Consider the following 7361-nt stretch of genomic DNA (forward strand, 5'->3'; position numbering starts at 1 on the left):
ATTAATGAAATGGCTTTAATACTTATGCTTGTCTCCTAATTTGTACACTATTATGATTGATTATCTTGAGGTTTTTATTTTCATCCTAATCCCCAAAATTTGAAGGTTCCGCTAGATTGTGACTTAAGATAGAGGATCCCACTTTGATACCAAGTTGTCACACCCCGGTCCCAGTACTAAAATACCAGCGGTGTGAGTAAGACGCTTACCCGTCTTACATCTCTACCAGGATCTCTGATAGCAGTACCTTAACCATCACAGTCACGTAAAACCAAACCAATTAATAATTACAGCAGAATCAGGGTATAATATAGCAGAATCATAATTTAAATGGGGATAACATCTAATGTTAGTATATTACATAACAAGAATTATTTCGTTCACATTTTTTCATGACGTACATATAATAACTCCAAAAGAATACCACTCAATAGTACGGTATCAAAAAGATAGTAGACAACCACCCGACTCACGGTCCCGCATATGCACAGGTGTCATAGTCACAGTCAGGGTCGTGCTCCTCAACCTTTGGTGTTCACTAGTCATCTTCTCTATACTCAGGCATGGAGGAAGAAGCATCACTGCCCATTAGCACTACCACACCTGCATCATCATCTTAAAAGCAACATATACGTGGGGTGAGCTCCAACTAGCTCAGTGAGGGGTGGGATTCATGCAAACATATACACCTAGATGCGAATGAATGCAAACATAACCACATAGTCTATAATGGGAAGGATGCAATTCATTTTATAGCAAAATACCTAACATACAACAAAGTCGGGTTCATGCTACTACGATGCATTAGGTTGTATTCTTGGTCCTGAAACTCGCACATCGATCACCCAACGATACAAACCCTAGTCATAATTAGGAGCTTGCCGGTCTTAGTATGCGACCATCGATCACCCAATAAAACCATGACAACCTCCTCTTGACAGCTAGGGCATCGAAATTACCATTGGCCACATCGGACTAGTTTTCACCTCTGGCAACAATCATATTGTACCGCAGAAGTAGCATTCCGGAAAGGTTCATCAAACATACCATAGTTGGGTTATCCAACACCTTACCCCCTTCTTGGCAAGGGGACGTAGCGTAGGGAATGTAACCTAACCACAACATAATACATGCCTTGCATAATGATACAGGTAATATGGCATATGATACTGGAATCAACTGCATCCATGTCCAAGCCTATCTAGCATACAAGCAATAAAGTATGGGATACACAATACCAGAATTACTATCAGCCACAAAGCACACCCATATCCAATTATAGCCATAGAGTACACAATATCGGAACCACCATCAGCCACAAGTGCATGCACAACTATAACTAACTCTACTACACACCTAATGCATGATGCAAACATCCACACGGTGATCACGGTACCGGAACCACCTTGACCACACCGGATTCTGTCACACATTTCACAACATATATCCAATTCCAAATTCACATATATAATACAATTTAAATATAGCACGACATGTTATACAATTCACATAATTATTTAAGCAATTAAAGAATCAATATAGGATTTCAATAACATGTACACAATCCTAAAACATTAAACACTCCGAAAACATTAAAGTCAACTACCACACACCTCGGTTGTAGGTTGGACAGGTGAAATTCCAAGTTGTCAACCAGTATCAACTCATGTTAGGCCTCACCATTCTGTGTTTGTCCCTCTCTTAGGTAAAAGGGTAAATGGGCCTCAACGAGTGTCAAAAACATCGAAGGGGGACCCACAAGGTCTGCCTCAGAAGGTACAAGTACAGTCAATTTGACTATACTGGACATGTCAACGAAAACAGGTCACTAGAAACAAGACCTGTGTCACCGAAATAGGTCTATTGTTTCCGGTGGCCTTGGCACTGGAAACACCCTACCGGATATACCCTATGTGTTTTCGATGGCTATTTTCGCTGGTAAACACAGAAATGTACCACCATTTTAGGGGTTTGCCGGCTTAGGCCTGATCACTAGGATTTTTTCCATGGAGCTTGTAGGGGGTCTTCCCACCTCTCATTTAAGCCAAAGAAATCAATTTTTCATCGAGCCATTTGAGAGATACGAAAATTGAACGATTGAAACCCTAACTCCCTATTTGGTCAAAAATGTTGCTAGAGCTCAACCGGTTTGGTTTGAGCTCGGAAAACATATGGGGGAGTGTGATGCACACTCTCTTGACCTTCGAGAGGTTATGGGGTTGAGGCTCACCCCTCCAACCTGGTGATTCCCTACTTTGCTCAAAGTCCAAAAACCCAAATGAAGGGGAAAGAGGGTTCGGGGAACGTAGCACCTACCTTTGGCAGCAATCGGTAAGTGTGTATGTAGCCAAAAACTCCCCAAACTTCTCCTCCTTCTTCTCCTTTTTCTTCTTCTTCCTTTCTTCTCTCCCTCTCCCACATTTTGGCAAATGAGAAGTGAGAAATGAACTCACTTCCCTTATATATAGTAAGGACCTTAGGGGCCATTTGGTTGGGTACATGTCCGGGACTCAAGCTGGTTAAGTCATTGTTCGGGACACGTGGGCCCACCTGCTTAGACTCATAAGGTGTACAAGTCATGGGGAAGGGTGCAAGGTAGTGTGGAAGGTTTGTCGGAGTTGGCCACGATGCAAGTAGCGGAGCCCATGGGTATTGAAGCCATTTTCATCCCACAGGAGCCACAAGATTGAGGTCACTTGATTCAGCCCAATTGTTCTTTGTGGCTATTTCCAGTGGCCACATCAGTGATGTGCCTTGACAGCTTGCTGTCCACTTCTGGCCATTCACCAAGGGGTTGCCCTAAGATGCATACAAGGTCTTCCAAAAATTTCCACTATGTGTTGGGACTCGAGTGGGGAGGTGTTAGATCACTTACCACTTAGGGTCGGAAGGTTTAAATCCCCTCCAGTTGGATAGGCAAGAGATGCGTGGGCAAGTAGGGTCATCTCTCCCTTTTTAACAGTGAGCTGCCGTAAGCCAGAACCCATTGGTACTCCCTACCTCCGGCCCAAGACCTATCACAAAATTTCAAAATTTACCCAGTTAGGGTAATGGTGTAACAAACCATAATAACCTCATCAACCTCAACTACAACTACAACCACAACAACCTTAGCTTCTCCCTTCCAAATGATCAGTTAAAGTCACATATGCAATATCAACAATTCATCACAATATGATCATGCATAAATTAAATTAAAAGCATAAACACTTTGTAAATTAGACCACAACACCCACTCACCTTTCATCTCGAATAGGTGAATCAACCAACTCCCATTAACCACATGTCCTCACCACATAGGTGGATTTTAACCTAACCAATAGGTACACGAGTCAATATTTATACCCCTAAAATACCCCTAGTGGATCCTCTATTAAAAACCCTAAAACAACCTTAGGATATAAGTTTTAAAACTATAACTGGCTGATGGGACTGGCATATGCACCCTGCACCGGTATTTCAACCAGTGGATGGATCTGCAAGGTGATTTCTATAAAAAATCCCACTGGCTAATGTAATTGACATATGGTCTTGGTCAGCCAGTTTGATCCACCAATTGACCCAAAAATTAGGGATTTCTTGCCTAGATCTTAACTTTAAGTTATGGGGGTCATTTTTTAACCTCTTAGAGTCCCATGAATTTAAGACTTAAAGTGGGAGATCTAACCATCACCCACCCTTGGCTCAAATGGGTGATCTTCCCCAGTATGTGAGCTTGGGTCCATGGGTTGCTTGTATACATGCTAGATAGGCTTAGATTAGTGCACGCATGCATGAATCCACCATCTACATGCTCAAATTTATGAGCAATGTGGAAAGGGAACCCTAAACCTAGCTTAGGTTACACAAAAAGGAAAAATAGAAAGAGGGGAATGGAGTAGAGAGAGAGAGAGAGAGAGAGAGAGAGAGAGAGAGAACTGCATACCTTTGTGAGTATGGGTGAAGGTAGTGCATAGGAACTCCCAAGACTTATTCCTTCTCTTCACTTCCTCCTTCTCTTCTCTCCTTCTTCTCCTTCCTCTTCTTCTTCTTCCTCTTCCTCTCCTTCCTCTCTTTCTTCCTTTGGTTGTGAAATGAGCAAATGAGGGAGAATTGGGCATTAAATAGGCACACCTAATAACTAAAGCTTGTTTGGCTAATTAATGTGTTTCTCTCATAACTAGGTTAATCCAGTGGTTAGCAGTGTGGGCACAACTCTAGGTGGTCCTTGTTCATTAATTTGTCATTACATATCTCAGGACATACAATGGAGGTGTTTCAGACCATTCGAGGATGTAGCCCTGGGCCCCATATACAATTAACCTATTTGGGCAGATAAAGGGCCTCCACAGGATGCCAACCAGTGGATGAGATGACCAGCCAGTTAGATTGACCGGTTGCTCCAATTGTGCCTATTTGACTGGAATCTTCCTAGTATTGGTTCCATAGGTCTTGGGAATTTTGTGAGGGATCAATGTCCACTGAGTAGGCTTGCCTATCATATTAAAAATGGGTGGAATCATTAAGGTTAGGATACGTACCCTTTAGACCATGGAGGTTTGAACTCTTTCCAGTCTGTTAGACATACATCTCCAAGTAGGATCAATCTTCCCTTCCAGACATAAAACTACTGCAATAGAAGTCACTGGTACTATGTATCATCATCTGTTGCCATGGAAAGGTCAGTTAGATTTGGGCATGGGTGTAACAGTAGAAAACCAATCGTCATCTTTAATCTATTTTCCGCTACATTAATAATAACTCGTCCAAACTCCATTTTCAAAGATGGTAACAAAAGAAATCATTGCCCAAAATTGATTTTTCATGACGGAAATATTTAAGGCGTCATAGCATATTATTATTGGTAACAAATATGAAACTACCATGCTAAATATGATAATAGACAATGGTAGGTATTTTACTGTCACCATTATCACAATAGGTGACGGGATGTTTTATACCGTCGCCCATTACTATCACCTAAAATAGATTTTTTTGTAGTATAAGCTTCTTGAAAATGAAATTTTTTCTTAAAAAAGATTGAATAGGTTGGTTTGTAAGGAATAAAACTGAATTATGGCTAGAACCAAAAGAAGGAGAGAATGTGGAGAAGCATTCTCCACAGGGATATCCAAGATGGATTCCCAAAGCACTTGTCAAGAGTTTCCTTAATGATATGAAGGAGATTTTTCTTTTTAGACCATGTAAACCTAAATCAAAATGAAGGCAATTCAGGCAGGCCAAAATTATAGACCAAGTCTCTCAGACCTTAGGCTACAGGACCAATGAGACAGGAGCTTTACCTCCAATTTTACTGGATTGAAATGAGATTTGATTAAAATCTCTAATGATAAAAAAGGAGAGGGGGAAGGGGAATCTCAAGAGATGATTAAAAAAAACTACATAATTTTTCCATAAGATAACACGATCAACAACAGAGGGAGGGCCATAGATACTGACTAAACACCAAGGGCAGTCCACTACTGGGTTATCCAAGAATAGGGCCATAAGATGGGAAGAAAAAGTGGGTATGAGTCAGAGGAGCATCCCAAGCACCAAAGGCCACCTCCAAAACCTTTAGTGCGTTGTCTATGAACAAAACTATTGCATAACTTAGAGGGGGTGAATAGGTTATCACTAGTAAATTTAAACTTTTTTTTTTAAGCCTCAATGTGTGATTGCAAAAAAATGCAAAATATAAAAGATAAACACAATCACAAGAGACACAAAGATTTATAGTAGTTCGACTCAATCCAAGTCTAGTCCACTCCTCACAAGATCTCCTTGAGAGATATCACTTAGTTCTTCCCTTTCAGTACAGTAGGTGGTGAGGAATCACCTTTATAAACTCTTTTAAGGATAAGAGGATCCGTACAATCTTTACAGATCTCTTTCAAGAATGAGAAGGTCCTTACAATCTCTTTAGAATGAGAGGGACCTACATACCTATCTAAGTACGATCTAGAACAATGTGTAAATAAAACTGCCTACTCGTAGAGTTAAACTAACTCTTTTGTAAAACAAACTTTCAATGAAATAGAAAGGTTGGATGTTACCTCATGTAGTGCATGAATGATATGCAATGAATAGAATCAAAGCACCTTAATATCTTTTGAATGCTTGCAATAGAATGCCTAATAATGGAGAAGACTTGTACAGAGAGTTAACTTCCTCTTTGAAGATATGCTCAAATAGAAAGACTAGAACTCAAACATATAACTTACTTCTATTTACTCTAATACCCCAATAATATTATTTAATTTTCAAAAGTTATAATTGTCTTGCATGCTTTTCAAGTACATATGAAGTGATAGAATTCTACAATCATTGAGAGAAAAAGTGTGATAAACTAAAATAGCAAAAATGTAAGGTTACTTTTTTTTTTTTTTGCACCAACATTGATCACAAAAATACTTTCTCATAGGATAAATGTCATAGTATAATTACATCCATATGGACTGATAATTTGGTGTTTTATTTATAGAGAGAACATGTAATAAAGTTGATTGGTATTCTCATCATTTCTTATCCACCTAGAGAAGTCACATTAATGTTATCTAAAGATATAAAAAGTAAAATGAAAAAGAAAAATATATCCCCACATAACCACCGAGAGAAAAAAAAAAAAAAAAAAGAAGGAAAAACCACCATTGTGAGGAGAGAGAAGAAACAACCATAGGAAGAACCAAAAATATGGAGAAAAAGAAAGAGCTTCTAAAGGTGAAGAAGAAGAAGAAAAATTATAGAAGCTTTTGAAACAAAAAAAAGAAAAAAGAAATATCATTGAGGAAGAACAAATTACCTATTTCAAGTTCTGCTTTCTGTTCATTATTGGGTTCTTTGTGGTCTCAATGTATTAGGGAAAATGTTTATATATAGGGAAAAGGTTGGGTATGCTAGCAGTATACCCAAATCATTGTCTATCTTTGACCTTCCTCCCCTTGGAAAAATCCCCCATGACCCTCCCATTGGTTGAGTCGCTACCTCCCAGAAAGCTGACGACATACCTAAATTAGTGAAAGCCAATGGCTACTAAAATATTTATATTTTGTGAACTAAAAAAAATTAAAAGGAAAGAGCAAAGTATAACAAAAAAGTCAAAAAGGCTTGCCTATGAGAGACCCCACTCATCGGGGGGAGGAGAAATGCCAATGAAAGGATGATACATCAAGAACTCGGGGACACGTGTCCAGGTGCATATTTCTAAAATTGCTCAGGCCCAAAGAACGAGTGGGGAGAAGCCTATGCCTGATCTCAAAACTATTGACTTTGCAAATCTGTTCAATAGTGTGTGATGAGGCGGTCCAATTTTATTCTTTTCCCATCAAACATGATGAATGACAACACTAAGGGAAAGCCGTCTAATATAGTCATTGGTTGAT

This window comes from Macadamia integrifolia, unplaced genomic scaffold, assembly GCF_013358625.1.
Source record: "Macadamia integrifolia cultivar HAES 741 unplaced genomic scaffold, SCU_Mint_v3 scaffold100, whole genome shotgun sequence".
In the NCBI taxonomy this organism is placed as follows: Eukaryota; Viridiplantae; Streptophyta; class Magnoliopsida; order Proteales; family Proteaceae; genus Macadamia; species Macadamia integrifolia.